General features: G+C 41.3%; 1 pseudogene; it reads right to left on the bottom strand.

Moving 5' to 3' along the window:
- The window catches only part of LOC101133124 (large ribosomal subunit protein eL24-like), a 55020-nt pseudogene extending 38534 nt beyond the window's left edge, over positions 1-16486 (bottom strand).
- Between the last annotated feature and the right edge of the window lie 3868 nt (positions 16487-20354).

Here is a 20354-nt window from a genome sequence, read left to right as displayed (position 1 = left end):
GAAGGATGAAAGCCCAGCTATACCCTGAGAATGTCTACACCCTTAGGAATGTCTGTACCCTTAGGAATGACAGCAGGGGTGCTGCATTTGATTACAGGGTTACGCAATGCTCAACAAACACAACTGTGTGCAGCAGCCCTGAAGAGTGCCTGTGTGTGATTCCTGAGATGTTCTATCCTCAGTCACTAATTTGAAGAATTCTTGGATGTCTGACTCTACTTGAGGATTAGTTAAATTGTGGTGGTAGAATTTTGTCACATTTGGCTTGGGGAAGCCTTTCCTGCAAGGTGCTATCATGCTTTAAAAAGACAGAGGGCTCGGATTTCATCAGGTTTAAATAACAGGATACATATTGTTTTGGACCTGCCTGTTACTTAAATGACAGGATTCTGTCTGACATGTACCTCTTTTGTTACCTGGTAGTGAGGTTGTAGAGAGATTTAGAGCCATCTCCTGCCTCTAATCTGGGTTCTTAATCTGCAGTCTATGGACCCTTTGCATACGTAGATTCCAAAGAGTTCATGTTCTTGGATATGACAAATAATTACATTTTTATTTTCACTAACTCCAGCTGAAATATAGAACTTCTTTCAATTATTAGTGAGACAAAACACTCTGGTATTAATTAGCTTTCCACTGTAATTAGCAGATATTGTATTTATTTTAATGACACATAACAGATAACATGTCATTTAATGTCATTATTTGAAATTATAATTGTAGTATACCCATTATTAGGTCTATTTTTAATTTATTTGTAGAGAATTCTATGTATTTTTATATCACAAATATTTAAAACTTTTTCAATAATTATATTTCAAACTGTTTGGCTTCCTTTTTATGCCCTATGCATCTTATTTTTTTGCATTTAAAAATATTATTTGGAGAGGACACACAAATGAATAACAACTGCTTTTTAGAGGCAGTAGATATCTCCCAAAATGTCTACTACTTGCTCATGACTAGATTGGCTTATAGCCACTTAGTTCACAATAGTGGATGATTCACAAGGTAAACAAGTGGTGTGAGAGTAAGACTGATGGGAAAAATGTGGTCATGGTGTAGAGCCATTATTCTTCACCCGTTAGGTGACCATGGGCTGGGTTAGAGACATGCAGGGCTCTAAAATCAGAGGTAGTTTCCCTGGAGGGAGGGCATAGTGGTTTTGTCTACAGCGTTGGGCAAGACCTGTCGCATTAGTTGGTGGGGAGGAATACGGCACCATTCGTCTACCCTGTCTTCCCACTATGCAATCTTTTTCACATCTCCCTCTATCTTTCTTCATAGTAGTTCCAAACACCATTTTGTAAACATATTAGTTTAGAAATTATTGAGAAGGTGTCCCTTTTTGAAAATGTGTTTAGAGAGAGACCAGTATACCCCCTTGCCTCCTTCCTTCTCCATGTATTCCACTTCTAGGCTGGTCATTCTGGGAAATACCATATATAGGACTGTAGGAATGAACTTCTAAATGTTTTCTATTTTACAGAATGTTTTTTCATTTTCTTGAAAACCGAATTCATCTGTATGCATGTTTTTATAGTAATCATTGCAAATACTAGGTAAGAAGTTAGGTATTTGAGGATAATAGTGAAAACAGAAAATTTCCCTTTTTAAATTTAAAACCATGTATAGGTCAGTGGCTTTCAAAAATTTTTGATGGTGACTTACAGTCAGAAATGCATTTTACATCCTGATCCAGTGTATAGGTGCACACACACAGGCACACACACATTCACAATTGAAACAGAATTTTTTCATTTATCTCATCCCATCCATCCCGTCTCATCCCATTCCACTGTATCCTGTCTCACCCCACCCCACCCAACCCCACCCCATCCCATCCCATCCCACCCCACCTCACCCCACCCCACCCCACCTCACCCACCCCATCCCATCCCACCCCACCCCAGCCCACCCCAGCCCATCCCATCCCCTCATGCTGTCCCATTCTGTTCTGTTTGAGTCTATCCCATTTTATTCTATTTTTTAATTTAAGAAAAATGTCGACCTTAACCCACTAAACTGATTTTATGACTCACTAATACATCACAATTTGAAGTTTGAAAAAAATATTGGCCTAAATGAGGTTTGTGTTTTCGATTTTTAAAGTCAGTTCAGAAGTGGCTCACTACGTTTTCTCCCACTCTCCATAGCACTTATTACAGTGAAACAAAACTGAGTGAGGGGATTAGCTGGAGGACCTAACGTTGAGTACCTAGTATGCACTAATAATGTTATGTTTGTTTTGTTATCTTTTGTACTCCTCCAAACAATCTTGAGGAGCAGAAAAATCAAAGCTTCATAATGGCTCGAATTTTTATTTTTATTTTTCACTTCTGTATCCCCATCACCTACAATAATGAATGGCATATATCAGGCATTCAATGACTACCTGTTAAGTGAGTCTTATCCCAAGTTTACGAGTAAGAACACTGAAGCTCAGAGGGGTTTGTGACTTGCTTAATATCTCAGAGATTGTAGATGGGAAGTGTGGGCTTAAAAGTATTTGTGATGACTGGGTGCAGTGGCTCATGCCTGTAATCTCAGCACTTCGGGAAGCTGAGGCGGGTGGATCACCTGAGGTCAGGAGTTCAAGACTGGCCTGGCCAACATGGTGAAACCCCATCTCTACTAAAAATACAAAGTTAGCCAAGTGTGGTGGTGCACGCCTGTAATCCCAGCTGCTTGAGAGGCTGAGGCAGGAGAATCACTTGAACCCGGGAGGCAGAGGTTGCAGTGAGCCGAGATCACACCATTGTACTCCAGCCTGGGCAACAAGCGCAAAACTCTGTCTCAGAAAAAAAAAAAGAAAAAAAACATTTGTGACTCTCAAAGTCATTGTGTATTAAGAAGACGCATACAGTCAGTCAGCTGTTAATTTGGCTTTATAAAAATGGGATAGTTTTGCATGATAGAAAGTTTGGTGTGGTGGCTTAACACTGTTTTAAAACAAGATCTGGGGGGGAGCCAAGATGGCCGAATAGGAACAGCTCCAGTCTACAGCTCCCAGCGTGAGCAATGCAGAAGATGGGTGATTTCTGCATTTCCAACTGAGGTACCGGGTTCATCTCACTGGGGAGTGCCGGACAGTGGGTGCAGGACAGTGGGTGCAGTGCACCATGCCTGAGCCAAAGCAGGGCGAGGCATCGCCTCACCCAGGAAGCACAAGGGGTCAGGGAATTCCCTTTCCTAGTCAAAGAAAGGGGTGATAGACAGCACCTGGAAAATCAGGTCACTCCCACCCTAATACTACGCTTTTCCAATGGGCTTAACAGATGGCACACCAGGAGATTATATCCCACACATGGCTAGGAGGGTCCTACGCCCATGGAGCCTCGCTCATTGCTAGCACAGCGGTCTGAGATCAAACTGCAAGGTGGCAGTGAGGCTGGGGGAGGGGCACCCGCCATTGCCTAGGCTTGAGTAGGTAAACAAAGTGGCTGGGAAGCTCGAACAGGGTGGAGCCCACCACAGCTCAAGGAGGCCTGCCTGCCTGCCTCTGTAGGCTCCACCTCTGGGGGCAGGGCACAGACAAACAAAAGGCAGCAGTAACCTCTGCAGACTTAAATGTCCCTGTATGAGAGCTTTGAAGAGAGTAGTGGTTCTCCCAGCATGCAGCTTGAGATCTGAGAATGGGCAGACTGCCTCCTCAAGTGGGTCCCTGATCCCCAAGTAGCCTAACTGGGAGGCACCTCCCAGTAGGGACAGACTAACACCTCACATGGCCGGTTATTCCTCTGAGACAAAACTTCCAGAGGAACGATCAGGCAGCAGCATTTGCAGTTCACCAATATCCACTGTTCTGCAGCCACCACTGCTAATATCCAGTCAAACAGGGTCTAGAGTGGACCTCCAGCAAACTCCAACAGACCTGCAGCTGAGGGTCCTGACTGTTAGAAGGAAAACTAACAAACAGAAAGGACATCCACACCAAAAACCCATCTGTAGTTCACCATCATCAAAGACCAAAGGTAGATAAAACCACAAAGATGGGGAAAAAACAGAGCAGAAAAACCGGAAACTCTAAAAATCAGAGCGCCTCTCCTTCTCCAAAGGAATGCAGCTCATCACCAGCAATGGAACAAAGCTGGATGGAGAATGACTTTGACGAGTTGAGAGAAGAAGGCTTTAGAAGATCAAACTACTCTGAGCTAAAGGAGGAAGTTCGAACCAATGGCAAAGAAGTTAAAAACCTTGAAAAAAAATTAGACGAATGGCTAACTAGAATAACCAATGCAGAGAAGTCCTTAAAGGACCTGATGGAGTTGAAAACCACAGCACAAGAACTACATGACAAATGCACAAGCCTCAGTAGCCGATGCAATCAACTGGAAGAAAGGGTATCAGTGATGGAAGATGAAATGAATGAAGTGAAGCGAGAAGAGAAGTTTAGAGAAACAAGAATAAAAAGAAACAAAGCCTCCAAGAAATATGGGACTATGTGAAAAGACCAAATCTGTGTCTGATTGGTGTACCTGAAAGTGATGGGGAGAATGGAACCAAGTTGGAAAACACTCTGCAGGATATTATCCAGGAGAACTTCCCCAATCTAGCAAGGCAGGTGAACATTCAAATTCAGGAAATACAGAGAACGCCACAAAGATACTCCTCAAGAAGAGCAACTCCAAGACACATAATTGTCAGATTCACCAAAGTTGAAATGAAGGAAAAAATGTTAAGGGCAGCCAGAGAGAAAGGTCAGGTTACCCACAAAGGGAAGCCCATCAGACTAACACCTGATCTCTCGGCAGAAACCCTACAAGCCAGAAGAGAATGGGGGCCAATATTCAACATTCTTAAAGGAAAGAATTTTCAACCCAGAATTTCATATCCAGCCAAACTAAGCTTCACAAGTGAAGGAGAAATAAAATCCTTTACAGACAAGCAAATGCTGAGAGATTCTGTCACCAGCAGGCCTGCCCTAAAAGAGCTCCTGAAGGAAGCACTAAACACAGAAAGGAACAACCAGTAGCAGCCACTGCAAAAACATGCCAAATTGTAAAGACCATCAAGGCTAGGAAGAAACCATCAACTAACAAGCAAAATAACCAGCTAACATCATAATGACAGGATCAAATTCACACATAACAATATTAACCTTAAATGTAAATGGGCTAAATGCCCCAATTAAAAGACACAGACTGGCAAATTGGATAAAGAGTCAAGACCCATCAGTGTGCTGTATTCAGGAAACCCATCTCACATGCAGAGACACACATAGGCTCAAAATAAAGGGATGGAGGAAGATCTACCAAGCAAATGGAAAACAAAAAAAGGCAGAGGTTGCAATCCTAGTCTCTGATAAAACAGACTTTAAACCAACAAAGATCAAAAGAGACAAAGAAGGCCATTACATAATGGTAAAGGGATCAATTCAACAAGAAGAGCTAACTATCCTAAATACAAATGCACCCAATACAGGAGCACCCGGATTCATAAAGCAAGTCCTTAGTGACATACAAAGAGACTTAGACTCCCACACAATAATAATGGGAGACTTTAACACCCCACTGTCAATATTAGACAGATCAATGAGACAGAAAGTTCACAAGGATATCCAGGAATTGAACTCAGCTCTGCACCAAACAGACCTGATAGACATCTACAGAAGTCTCCACCCCAAATCAACAGAATATACATTCTTCTCAGCACCACACCACACCTATTCCAAAATTGACCACATAGTTGGAAGTAAAACACTCCTCAGCAAATGTAAAATAACAGAAATTATAACAAACTGTCTCTCAGACCACAGTGCAATCAAACTAGAACTCAGGATTAAGAAACTCACTCAAAACTGCTCAACTACATGGAAACTGAACAACCTGCTCCTGAATGACTACTGGGTACATAACAAAATGAAGGCGGAAATAAAGATGTTCTTTGAAACCAACGAGAACAAAGACACAACATACCAGAATCTCTGGGACACATTCAAAACAGTGTGTAGAGGGAAATTTATAGCACTAAATGCCCACAAGAGAAAGCAGGAAAGATCTAAAATTGACACCCTAACATCACAATTAAAAGAACTAGAGAAGCAAGAGCAAACAAATTCAAAAGCTAGCAGAAGGCAAGAAATAACTAAAATCAGAGCAGAACTGAAGGAAATAGAGACACAGAAAACCCTTCAAAAAAATCAATGAATCCAGGAGGTGGTTTTTTGAAAAGATCAACAAAACTGATAGACCGCTAGCAAGACTAATAAAGAAGAAAAGAGAGAAGAATCAAATAGATGCAATAAAAAATGACAAAGGGGATATCACCACTGATCCCACAGAAATACAAACTACCATCACAGAATACTACAAACACCTCTACACAAATAAACTAGAAAATCCAGAAGAAATGGATAAATTCTTCGACACATACACCATCCCAAGACTAAACCAGGAAGAAGTTGAATCTCTGACTAGACCAATAACAGGCTCTGAAATTAAGGCAATATTTAATAGCTTACCAGCCAAAAAAAGTCCAAGACCAGATGGATTCACAGCCGAATTCTACCAGAGGTACAAGGAGGAGCTGGTACCATTGCTTCTGAAAGTATTCCAATCAATAGAAAAAGAGGGAATCCTCCCTAACTCATTTTATGAGGCCAGCATCATCCTGATACCAAAGCCTGGCAGAGACACAACAAAAAAAGAGAATTTTAGACCAATATCCTTGAGGAACATTGATGCGAAAATCCTCAATAAAATACTGGCAAACCGAATCCAGCAGCACATCAAAAAGCTTATCCACCATGATCAAGTGGGCTTCGTCCCTGACATGCAAGGCTTGTTCAACATATGCAAATGAATAAAGGTAATCCAGCATATAAACAGAACCAAAGACAAAAACCACATGATTATCTCAAGAGATGCAGAAAAGTCTTTTGACAAAATTCAACAACTCTTCATGCTAAAAACTCTCAATAAATTAGGTATTGATGGGACATATCTCAAAATAATAAGAGCTGTCTATGACAAACCCACAGCCAATATCATACTGAATGGACAAAAACTGGAAGCATTCCCTTTGAAAACTGGCACAAGACAGGGATGCCCTCTCTCACCACTCCTATTCAACATAGTGTTGGAAGTTCTGGCCAGGGCAAACAGGCAGGAGAAGGAAATAAAGGGCATTCAATTAGGAAAAGAGGCAGTCAAATTGTCCCTGTTTGCAGATGACATGATTGTATACCTAGAAAACCCCATCGTCTCAGCCCAAATTCTCCTTAAGCTGATAAGCAACATCAGGAAAGTCTCAGGATACAAAATCAATGTGCAAAAATCACAAGCATTCTTATACACCAATAACAAACAGAGAGCTGAATCATGCGTGAACTCCCATTCACAATTGCTTCAGAGAGAATAAAATACCTAGGAATCCAACTTACAGGGGATGTGAAGGACCTCTTCAAGAAGAACTACAAACCACTTCTCAATGAAATAAAAGAGGATACAAACAAATGGAAGAACGTTCCATGCTCACAGGTAGGAAGAATCAATATCATGAAAATGGCCATACTGCGCAAGGTAATTTATAGATTCAATGCCATCCCCATCAAGCTACCAATGACTTTTTTCACAGAATTGGAAAAAACTACTTTAAAGTTCATATGGAACCAAAAAAGAGCCCGCATTGCCAAGTCAATCCTAAGCCAAAAGAACAAAGCTGGAGGCATCACACTACCTGACTTCAAACTATACTACAAGGCTACAGTAACCAAAACAGCATGGTACTGGTACCAAAACAGAGATATAGACCAATGGAACAGAACAGAGCCCTCAGAAATAATGCCACATATCTACAACTATCTGATCTTTGACAAACCTGAGAAAAACAAGCAATGGGGAAAGGATTCCCTATTTAATAAATGGTGCTGGGAAAACTGGCTAGCCATATGGAGAAAGCTGAAACTGGATCCCTTCCTTACACCTTATACAAAAATTTATTCAAGATGGATTAAAGACTTACATATTAGACCTAAAACCATAAAAACCCTAGAAGAAAACCTAGGCAATACCATTCAGGACATAGGCATGGGCGAGGACTTCACGTCTAAAACACCAAAGCAATGGCAACAATAGCCAAAATTGACAAATGGGATCTAATTAAACTAAAGAACTTCTGCACAGCAAAAGAAACTACCATCAGAGTGAACAGGCAACTTACAGAAGGGAGAAAATTTTTGCAACCTACTCATCTGACAAAGGGCTAATATCCAGAATCTACAATGAACTCAAACAAATTTACAAGAAAAAAACAACCCCATCAAAAGTGGGTGAAGGATATGAACAGACACTTCTCAAAAGAAGACATTTATGCAGCCAAAAAACACATGAAAAAATGTTCATCATCACTGGCCATCAGAGAAATGCAAATCAAAACCACAATGAGATACCATCTCACACCAGTTAGAATGGTGATCATTAAAAAGTCAGGAAATAACAGGTGCTGGAGAGGATGTGGAGAAATAGGAACACTTTTACACTGTTGGTGGGACTGTAAATTAGCTCAACCATTGTGGAAGATAGTGTGGCGATTCCTCAGGGGTCTAGAACTAGAAATACCATTTGACCCAGCCATCCCATTACTGGGTATACACTCAAAGGATTATAAATCATGCTGCTATAAAGACACATGCACACATATGTTTATTAGGGCACTATTCACAATAGTAAAGACTTGGAACCAACCCAAATGTCCAACAATGTTAGACTGGATTAAGAAAATGTGGCATATATACACCAGGGAATACTATGCAGCAATTAAAAATGATGAGTTCATGTCCTTTGTAGGGACATGGATGAAGGTGGAAACCATCATTCTCAGCAAACTATTGCAAGGACAAAAAACCAAACACCACATGTTTTCACTCATAGGTGGGAATTGAACGAGAACACATAGACACAGGAAGGGGAACATCACACACCCGGGACTGTTGTGGGGTGGGGGGAGGGGGGAGGGGGGAGGGATAGCATTAGGAGATATACCTAATGCTAAATGACGAGTTAATGGGTGCAGCACACCAACATGGCACATGTATACATATGTAACAAACCTGCACATTGTGCACATGTACCCTAGAACTTAAAGTACAATAATAATAAAATTAAAAAAATAAATAAAACAATATCTGGTCCTGAGGAGTCGAACTATGTTTTTATATTCTTGATTATTCATTCATGCCAAAGTAGTCAAGACTGAGATCATGTGAATATTTTGGTCACAAATCATACATTTTGAATAGAAGCTTTTCTTTCTTACTACCCAAAACAAATACAACTAGCCACTCAGCCCACAGAGTTCTGCTTAATAGACCGATGACCCTGCTGGAACTGCTGATGCCATTGAGTGAACATAATCTGAACCATCCAAGGACTAAGTGTGTCCACTTGAAGACTGGACATGCCCTCATTGCTCTCTACAAGTCTTAACTTGATGGAATGCAGCCACCAGGATAAGGTCATTGTTGTTATTATTATTATTATTTTTACTAAGGCAGAGATCTTCTCTAAATCTGGACCAAAGCTTTGCAAATAAAATCATTCTAAGAGAAACATTGAACCAAATCAGCAGCATCTTCTCCTTTCCCTCATCTTGGAAAAAACTTTGGCAATAGGCTTTCTGAAATAAAGATGGCACAGCTGTTGTCTGGGGTAGAGCTATTGCCCCACTGCCTAAACAATGGGTGGCTCACCACCCCAGCAACTGCGGACTAACAAGACTGAGATATTTAACAACTAATCGTGGATCTCTAGAAGAGAGACAAAGCTGCTTAACAACTCCCCACACAGAATTGCCTCTAACCATGTGAAAAGAATTTGATTAATAGATTCAGAGAGTTTGGTGGGAACTACTGACATCCAAACACAGAATGGATTTGTAGGAATGTGAGGCTGGTGAATTGTTTCAGGCTGAGCCTGGGGTTGAGCTTTGGAAGAGGACACTCAAAGCGTAGCAACTGGAGTCTTTAAATGTGGATTCTCAGTGGCTTTTAATTCAGCTGTGGACAGACTCAATGAGTGGGCAGTCAGCTAAAGTGCAAAGTTGTAATTTATTAATACAGTTCTTTATAGTTAGGCCATTAAAACCAGATTGTTTATGTTCACTGGGATAGCTCATTCTTAGTGATAAAGTCTTTGGGATAAATTAATAATCGAACTCCAATGAATACGAAATTCTTGTGAAAGAAATTGAGGCTTCTCTAAAGACATATTTTTATTGAATTGTGTTGAACTATTGAGTCATCCTTTTCTATTGCAAGATTATTTATGTGATTGACATCAGAGGCTTTCAGTCTTTTCTGACTTCAGTAAGGATTCATCTCCGGTTTTGTGTCTGGTTTAATTAAAAAAAAAAAAAGCCTCAAGAGATACTTAGCATTCACACACTTAGCTTCTAAGCCATTCCATTTTGTCTGCTTGTACTAAGCTCTGCTTCTGGACTCCCTAGACCTTATTATTATTTTGAGGGGTGCAACTTAGACTATTGGACCACTGTCCAATTTGATGCATTGACTGGCTCTTTCTTAGTGTCCAAAAACTGCCTCTGTCTCAGTTATTCTTTTTTCCATGAACAACCCCAAAGCACTTCATAGCAACCTTCCTGTTTGATTTCCCATAATTGGACTTCTCCCGAAAGGCCCTATTTGGGGATAATTTGGGCTTGGAGATGAGTCTCAGAAAACTTTGTCGGCATTTTCTTCCTTTAACAGTACTGCAGACATACTGATAGAGGGGAACTAACATTTCTCAAACATCTACTGCATGTCAGACTGTGCTGGAGACTCCAGAAGAATTCGCTGAAACAACAAATTGGCCAAAAATAAATATTTGCCATCAAGGAAGTTTGTCATAGATTGGTAATTTTGTGCATCATAATGATAGTGTTGCTAATTTTTATGTGACCTTACATATTTGTGTGTATCAGAAATTTTCAGGGTTTTGGAACTATTTTTATAAAGCCTGGGATGCTTACAAGAATGTACAGTGTTTCTATTCAGTTCTCAGATATTTGGAGTGTTTATTTGTTTTTGGTCAATTAGGCCTGCTTAGCTTGTTTGGCAGTCTTTCATGAATTTAAGTTTGGCTGCAGCTCTGAATTTTCCAGAAGGAAATTCATTAAAAATAGGTGCTTCCAATCACCTTTATGGTTGGAATTTATCAGTAAACTACATTTATTGATAAATTTTGCGTGTACTAGTATGATTTTACAATTAATCATAATTTTGGATTGCTGTTCCTCCATTTTATCTATTTTGCTTTTTAAAATTTAAAGTTTATTTTTTACCTAATGGTGCCAACTTATTTAGGTCAATTTCACCATTTTGATTGTGTATTTCCTTTACATATTAACAGCTTTAATAAAGAAAGTTTTATAGAAAAAGCAGGTTTAAACAAATGATACATTTTTTGTTTCATGTGCCTGAAAGCAACATTACGTTTTTAATGTTAGTGTTATTTTAACACTGGAATGTGAAAGAAAATGTCAAGAAGTATTTGTCTATATAGTGTCTCATAGGTTAAGTCGTTTGATACTTGTCAGCATTGTTGAATTTTTTATCCTAAGTATACTAAATACTGACTTTTAAGTGGTATTATTGCTTTTGTTTGAACAATCCTTCGTATAGGCAAAGTTGCCATCATCAAATAATTGCAAGTTTAAAAAGCTCTTTTAAAAACTGATTATCTCCCTTTATCCTACCTGTTTTCCCCACTTTATCTCACAGCTACCAAGTGCAGCAGGAATTATTGTGTCCATTTTACATGTAAGGAACTAAGGCTCAGAGAAGCTAAGTAACTTTTCACAGTCTCTGACTCAAATCAAGACTTAAAGCAAGAATGAGACTGAGCTCATTTGAGCTCAGACACTATTGTTAGATCTCTTAAAAAGCAACCTTTTTTTTTTATTTCAACAGGTTTTTATAACAATAATTTTCAATAATTCCATTTCAGTAGATTGTAGGTAGCCAGTACCTAAAAAACTATAGGCTATTTTGAGGGCCTATATATAGCAGATAATCTCAGAATCTTACTCCTGTTCCCTTGGCACTTACTATGTCTAGGCATGCTGGCTAACTTCTAATTGCTAGTATCTCTGTTTTTATAGGCTATAGGTGCTGGGAATTAATGCTTTTCCTCAACCAATGTGTGACAAAAGTTGGTGGATAAATACCCCATTTCCCTCACCCCTGGATGAGATAACTGAGATACTTGCTCTGTCCTATCTCCCAGAATTCCCTTTCCCCAATGGCATTAAAGTTTAGTTGCCCACAGTGGTATTTTGCGCAATAACACCTTCTTTATTGGCTTTTTTCTCTTTCCTGCCTCACTGCACTATTCTTTTAGTGGTATTTTCTGTGATCACCTCCAAATTAACTACTTTCACTTGAATCATTATCTCAGCGTCTCCTTCTGGGGTAACCCAAACTTAGATACTATCTTCCCTACTGATTATGCATATTTGGAAGTAAATCTTTCAGCTTGCAGCATGTAGAAGTCCAGTCCTAATCCATGACCTCTAATTCTGGGATTCACAAAGATAGCCTCCCATTTGCCTCGCGAGCTGGCTGTTCCCTGCTTTTGCCTCCTTATCTCTATGTCATTTAGTTTCACCCTGTACTTCTCCACTCCCTGCTCTTGCTCTTTTATTATTATTATTGTTATTATTATTTAATTGCAATGCACTTGGGGCTGACTCTTCTTAGTCTCTTTAACTAGTCTCTTGACATTGCATGTTGCTTGTATGTATTAGTTGTATATTGTTGCATAACAAATTACCAGCAAAAGTTAGCAGCTTATTATAGCAAACATTTACTATTTCACAGTTTCTGTAGGTAAGGAATCTGGGTGTGGCTTAGCTGTGTGTCTCTGCCTCAAGGTCCCTCATGAGGAGGTGGTGGTCAATCTGTTAACCAGGACTACGGCCTCATCTGAAGGTTTTGTGCAGAGGGAGATCTGCTTCCAAACTCACTCATGGGGCTCTTGAAAAGCCTTAGTCCTCTGCCAAATGGGCCTCTCCACAGGTCTACCTCATGACATAGTATATTAGTCTGTTTAGGCTGCTGTAAAAAAATACCACAGTCTGAGTGGCTTCAACAGCAGATATTGATTGATTGATTGAGAGGGTTTCACTGTGTCACCCAGGCTGGAGTGTGGTGGCATGATCATGGCTCACTGCAGCCTGTGACCTACTGGGCTCAATTGATCCTCTCATTTCAGCCTCCTGAATAGCTGGGACTACAGGCACACACCACCATGCCTGGCTAATTTTTTATTTTTTGTAGAGATGGGGTATCGTCATGTTGCCCAGGCTGGTCTCGAACTCCTAGCCTCAAGTAGTCCACCTGCCTCAGCCTCCCAAAGTGCTGGGATTATAGGTGTGAGCCACTGTGCCCAGCCTAGGCATTTATTTTCTCACAGTTCTGGAGGCAAGAAGTCTGTGATCAAGGTGATGGAGGACAATTTTTTTTTTTTTTTTTTGGTGAGAGCTCTCTTTCTGGCTTGTGTCACTGTGTCCTCATGTGGCCTTTTCTCTGTGTGGTGCGCAGGGAGAGAGTGGGAGAGACATCTCTGGTGTCTCTTCTTCTTCTTGTAAAGACACCAGTCCTATTGGATTGGGGCCCCACTCTCATGATCTCATTTAACTTTAATTACCTCCCTAGAGGCCTTATCTCTAAATATCGTCACATTGGGAGTTAGGGCTTCAACATATAAATTTAGTCCTGGGGAGGGACACAATTCAGTCTATAACACATAGTAGGGTCCAGGAAAGAGTAAGCTAGCAAGCAAGCCAGAGAGCATCCAAGATGGAAGCCATGGAAGCCACAGCCTTTTATAACACAAGTGTCCCTTCACTCCCACCATAGTCATTTGTTTAGTAGTGAGTCAGTAAGTTTAGCTCACACTTAAGGGGAGATGGGTAAATGACAGTGTGAATATTAGCAGGTGAGGATCACTGGGGGCCAACGTAGAAGCTGCCTACCATGCTCCACTTTTGTGTAAAAGCAGTTCTTGGACTCCTTTCCTGTCCCATGGACCTTCTCCAATTGAACCAGCTAGTTCCTGACTGTCCTGCCGAAGATGGGTCATCCCACTGCAGATGGAGAGCCTATGGGACAGTTCTTGAGGCTGAGGGCTTTGGGGTCAGGGAGGCCTAGGTTTGATTATTTGCTTTGCTGCTTATAACCTGCGTGACCTTGGACAAGTTTTTAAAAACTTCTCTAAGACCGAGTCTCTTTTATAGGCAAATAAAAAATAATTATGGGCTGGGCATGGTGGCTCATGCCTGTAATCCCGGCACTTTGGGAGTCCAAGGCAGGTGGATCACTTGAGGCCAGGAGTTTGAGACCAGTATGGCCAACATGGTGAAACCCCATCTCTACTAAAAATACACACACACACACACACACACACACACACACACACACACACACACACACAATTAGCCAGGCATGGTGGCGCATACTTGTAATCTCAGCTATTTGGGAGGCAGAGGCAGGAGAATCACTTGAACCCGGGAGGCAGAGGTTGCAGTGAGCCAAGATCGTGCCACTGCACTCCAGCCTGGGTGACAGAACGAGACTCCATTTCAAAAAAAAAAAAAAAATTACAGAACTCTATGTTCCACCAGAAGCTGACTCAGAGGAGGATTTGAGTGCAAATTGTTTGAGAGGTGATCCTAGGAACCACCAGAAGGGGAGTAGAGAAACGAGACAGGAAAGAGAAGAAAGCCAGTGAAGGCTGTGTTATTAAGCAAGTGACCACCATGGGCAGATAGAGAGCAGTCCCACCAGGGAGCCTTGGAAGTCGATGTGGAACATGCAACCTAGAGTTATTTCAACAAAGGGGCAAGGGATCTGGGGCTTTCGCTCACCAACTCCGTTCATGGGTTGAAGGCTGCTTCTGGGTGCATTAACTCTTCGCACTGGCTTCTCTTTTGCATAGGCCAGTCATGCATCTGGTGCCAGGACAAGGCCCTTGGTGTGGAGTAACATGTTCATAGTAAGCAGCTTTCAGAGTATAGAAGTGAATAGCTAATGCAGCACTGTTCAATAGAAATATAACACCACCCACAAATTCATGCCACAAATGTAATTTTAGGGTGCTTTAGTAGCCGCATTTAAAAAGTAAAAAGTAGCAGATAAAATCATTTTTTTCTTTTTCTATTCTTTTCTTTCTTTTTTTTTTTTTTTTTGAGACAGGGTCTCACTCTGCCTCCTGGGCTGGAATGTAATGGTGTGATCACGGCTTACTCCAGCCTCAACCTCCTGGGCTCAAGTGATCCTCCCATCTCAGCCTCCCAAGTAACTGAGACTGTAGGTGTATATTAGCATGCCTGGCTAATTTTTCATTTTTTGTAGAGACAGGGTCTCACTGTGTTGTTCAGGCTGGTCTCAAACTCCTGGGCTCAAGCTATCCTCCTGCCTCAGCCTCTCAAAGTGCTGGATTATAGGTGTGAGCCACTGCACCTGGCAAAAATTAATTTTTATAACATATCATATTTAATCCAATATATCAAAACTATGATTGCAAAAATATAAAAATTATTGAGATATTTTACTTCTTTTTTCTAAGACTTTGAAGTCCAGTATGTATTTTAGACTCATAGCTTATCTTGATTTGGACTAGCTATATGTCAAGTACTTGTAGCCATGTGTGGCTAGTGGTTACCACATGTGGCTACAAGCCATGGTCAGCATGGGCCTAGTGGATATGGAGGGTACCTACATTGTCTGCCATAAGTACTCATTTCATTAGAGTTTTGTGAGAAATAAGGTCAAATGCATATAGCATTTCAAATTTTATAATGTTTCCTACAGCCAGCATTAAGGGGGATCCTACTAGTAATTAATAGGTTGTGATTCCTGGAGGGAGGTTTTCATGGAACAATGGTTGAGGCATCAGTAAGGGATGAGCTGTATCCTGAAGGGGTATACTGAGTAGATTTTAGGTACTGTGTTAGAAGCATGGCTGTCATCTACAATACATAGGTTCCTTTGCCCCATTTATCTCAGCTCTGCTCCCCGAACTCCCCAAAGACATTCTTTGAATCAAGCTCAGGGATAAAGCAAACCTCGGTAAGATTATGTAAGAAGGAGAATGAATCAGTTGTATTTATGTGCATATAATGAGGAAAGAGAGGAAGCTGTATTCTAACCAAGGGTGTTATAAACTGAGAACTTGGGTGAGAAAGGTACACACAGATCAATTTATGGAATCCTGTCAGCAAAGCTGCGTTTTAAATAGCACTTATAGACTTTTTGGCAAAACAAAAGTGAAACAACTGGAACTGCTCCAGGCTTGTAAAACCACCAGTCAGTGAATCCAGTAGACAGATGCACATTCCTACCTTGAGCCACGCCTCCTCCCCCACACTCTTCTACAATTCCTCCACACTAGCACTCACAAAGATACTCAAACTGGTTTACAAAATCAAGGCTTAACCCACACTCACCACGGCCACACTCTCTGGTCTTCTCTCCTTTGGCCATTTCCCGATACACTGATTCTCCTTTTCATATTTGCATATCAGAGCAGAGCTTGTCTTCAGCCAGGTCATTCACAAAAGATTTTGAATGGGATGGGATCTTGTGCCACAGTATTAGAGACCTTAATCCATATTTGGATCCATTCTTTAGCTTTCTACAGGAATGGGGTTCAACCAGCTGAGAATCCCTAGAGTTCTAGGAAATATTTTGAGCTTCTGTTTTACGCCAAGCACTGTCCTAGGCACCAGGGATTTAGCAGGGCACAAGTCCTGGTCCCTTCCCTTAAGGGAAGCCTGATATGGAGGGAAATAGGCAAATAGGATACAGTCACCTTGAGATCACATCGGAGGGGGTGGCACACAGTCATGAAAGGCTCGTTGAGACTGAGTATTTAAACTGAGGTCTAAGAGTGAACAGAAATGAGCAGAGTGAAGTTGGACAGAACAGATGTGAAAGGAATTGAGAGAATAGCATATACAAAGTCCTGGAGGTGAAATTTCATACTAGCTTGCTAACAAGGTTATTATAAGCAAATTAAAGATAGCACCATGTCCCTTGGGTCATGAATTCATGGCCCACAAGCCGGCCATCATACTTGATGAGTTGAAGGAAGAGGATGCAATATTGGTCAGAAGCAATATGCTGAGACCAGGGTGAGTTCTGTTGGGCCAGTAGAATGTATTTGAAAGTTAAAATTTTTTTCTTTTTTTTTTTTTTTGAGACAGGGTCTGGCTCTATCACCCAGGCTGGAGTGCAGTAGCATGAACTTGGCTCACTGCAATCTCCACCTCTTGGATCCAAGCGATTCTCCTATCTCAGCCTCCCGAGTAGCTGAGACTACAGGCACACGCCACCATGCCCAGATAATTTTTTGTATTTTAGTAAAGATGAGGTTTCACCACGTTACCCTGGCTGGTCTTGAGCTCCCGAGCTCAGGCAATCTGCCCACCTCAGCCACCCAAAGTGCTAGGATTACAGGTGTGAGCCACCCCACCGGGCCTGAAATTTAAATTTGAATGCCTTTAGGAAGTGTAAACTTTCTGCGGTTTGTCCTAAATCCTGACACTCTCTGAGGTCATAAGCCAGTGGCTTACATAATTATGTTACTTGCCCGACTTCTTTGAGATCCTGATCCCTGGTCTGTATCATTTCCTTGATTTTTAACATAGGAGCTTGATTGCTAGGTAAACAGATCATTCATCTGTTTATTCAATCAATATTTATTTTGTCACTATAACGGGGGGCTGTATATACACTGTTAAATTCAGCTTTAACAGAGCTTATAGTCTGGAGAGGAAGACAGGTAAGTAAATAAGCAAATGGGTGTGTAATATACCAATTGTGATAAGTACTTTGAGATGGTAATAAGGGCCTTCTTTGAGCGGGGGGGCGAGACAAGGCCTCTCTGAGGATAAACTTTTAAGCAGAGACTGGAAGTCTTTGGTTTTTTTTTTTTTTTCTTTTTCTTTTTTTTTGGGCTGGAGTCTTGCTCTGTCACCCAGGCTCCCAGGCTGGAGTGCAGTGATGCCATCTCGGCTCACTGCAACCTCTGCCTCCTGGGTTCAAACAATTCTCTTGCTTCAGCCTCCCGAGTAGCTCAAAGTACAGGCATGTGCCACCATGCCTGGCTAATTTTTGTATTTTTAGTAGAGATGGGGTTTCGACATGTTTGCCTGGCTGGTCTCGAACTGCTGACCTCAGGTGATTTGCCTGCCTTGACCTCCCGGAGTGCTGTGATTACAGGTGTGAGCCACTGCACCCTGCCCCGGCCCCGAGACTGGAAGTCTTTGGAAGAGTATGGGGGAAGTGTGCTCCAGGCAGCAAAAGTGAAGCCTAAAGTGAAGTTGGGCAGGTTGGGACTTACACAAGTGCTTCTGCTCTCCAAGCCATGAACCCTGGTACAAGGCTGTGTCTGTCCAGAGGAAGGAATGCGCAAATTGCAGGATGACTAGCAGAAGCCCACTGAGAAGGCCTTGGCTAGGAAAGACCAAAGACAATAGATCCTTGCACCCTATAGAACAGATATTCTTTTAAGGTAAACTGAATACTGGGGAAGTAGGTGGAGTTGGGAGCTGGATTAAGCTGTAGGAGTTGGTGGAAGTCCAGCAATGCTGGAGGAAGACAGTTTGTGGAGACCAGCGTGATGGGGGATGCACTAGGGGGACATCTTTCTAGGAATGCCCAATGAGGCAAGTCTGGTTTCCAGGTAGATCAATGCTTTGGGAAGCAAAGACTTAGTAATGTAAAGCAATGAAGGAAGGGAGGCAGGTAGAGCAACCCCAGCTTTAGGCCAATGGGCCCTGGGAGACACTGGCCTTCAGCAGCGTGGGAAACAGGAAGGAGCAGAGGAAAAATAAGAACTAAGTAACACTGCAGGAGCCCAGTAACCAAACCTGGGTCCTAGAATCAGAGAATTAGGCCAAAGCTCTCTGGATGTTGCATTATTGATCTAGTGGGCTTTAAGTTCCTTGAATAGTACCCAACTTTGAGGAGTACCTAGGGTAAAGTTTGGTTTGTAGAAAGGAATTAAGCTGAATCAGGTTTGTAGATTAAGTGGCTGATGGGTCGGTAGAGGTCCAGGCATGTTGTCACATGATATACCTAACTGATGACTTAAATGAAGCATTTGGGTGCACCAGTGGTCTCTCTCAGTCATTTCTGCATTTTTTCTTGGTTGCATAAGACGTTTCTTCTATACCATCTCAAATCTTCTCTAACATTCCTGTCTGTGGGGTCCTTGGCCATTTGTTTTCCCCATCTGCTATGGCAGCTGGCTTCACCTGGACGTAATCCAGTAATGCCCTGTCTTCTGCACCTCTGCATTTTTTTCTTGCTGCTGTGGGCTTTTGCCTAGCCTCTAACATGTGACATTCTGTGGGATCTGAACTAGCATCATGTACAAGCAACCTGAAAGTGTGGGGGCATTAATGTTCTGTGAAGTGAGCTGGCCAGTGTGAGACAGAAGCTAGCTGATAAATTCTTCCTTCCTCCCACAGAGACATAGTACCTTAAGTGTCTAAGAAAATGATTGTATGAGATGGCACAAATAGTTGTACCTGTACTTGTTTCCGAACAGTGGCCAACTCAGAAACACATCCTCCTAATAGCTCTCCTTCCTTTCCCACTACACTCTTCTTCACCTCATTTCTATTTCCTGGAGATTGCACCTTTAATAAAGTCATAACACATAAGCTTTTGCCTCAGGCTTTGCCAGGATACAATGATCTGTTTTAGATTTGTGCTAAGGTCAGTAGCTTACAGCTCAGTAGCTGCACAGCCAAGCTGTCCATGTGGCTACAGCGAAATTGAAATGTGGCTGGTCCTAATTAAGATGTGGTGTGAGCATAAAATACACATCAGATTTCAAAGATGCAGTATGACAAAATATGTAAAAGATCCCATTAATAATTTTTTTTACATTTATTACCTGAAGAAATGATAATATTTGGATATGTTAAGTTAAATAAAGTGTACTATTAAAATGAATTTCATCTAGTTCTTTTAACATTTTAACATGGGGCTACAATATTTCCATCAGCCAGCATTTGCCTAGAGTTTGTGGAATCCACTCTTAGCCCTTTTAAAAAATTTAGAAAAACACCTGGCAATCTCCCATCTCCTTTTGTTCTTTTGGCACTTCTTTTGTTTTCTATGATTTCTTAAATGTTATTAATCAGTGATGCTGTGAATAAGTGATACGTTCAAAGCAGAGGAGTGCTTTTATTGGGGTCAAAAGAAATCGCAGCACATGTGCACTGACTGCATGAATATGTTAAAATAACCATCCATATTTGTTAATGTCTAATTTTGCAGGATGTTAGGTTTGTAACTTGAACTACAAACAAATTAGGGCCTCTATCTGATGCCTTAC

The sequence above is a fragment of the Gorilla gorilla genome, chromosome 2 (assembly GCF_029281585.2).
Source record: "Gorilla gorilla gorilla isolate KB3781 chromosome 2, NHGRI_mGorGor1-v2.1_pri, whole genome shotgun sequence".
In the NCBI taxonomy this organism is placed as follows: domain Eukaryota; kingdom Metazoa; phylum Chordata; class Mammalia; order Primates; family Hominidae; genus Gorilla; species Gorilla gorilla.
Note: the sequence above shows the minus strand (reverse complement) of the source record. Positions and strands in the feature narration are given on the sequence as shown.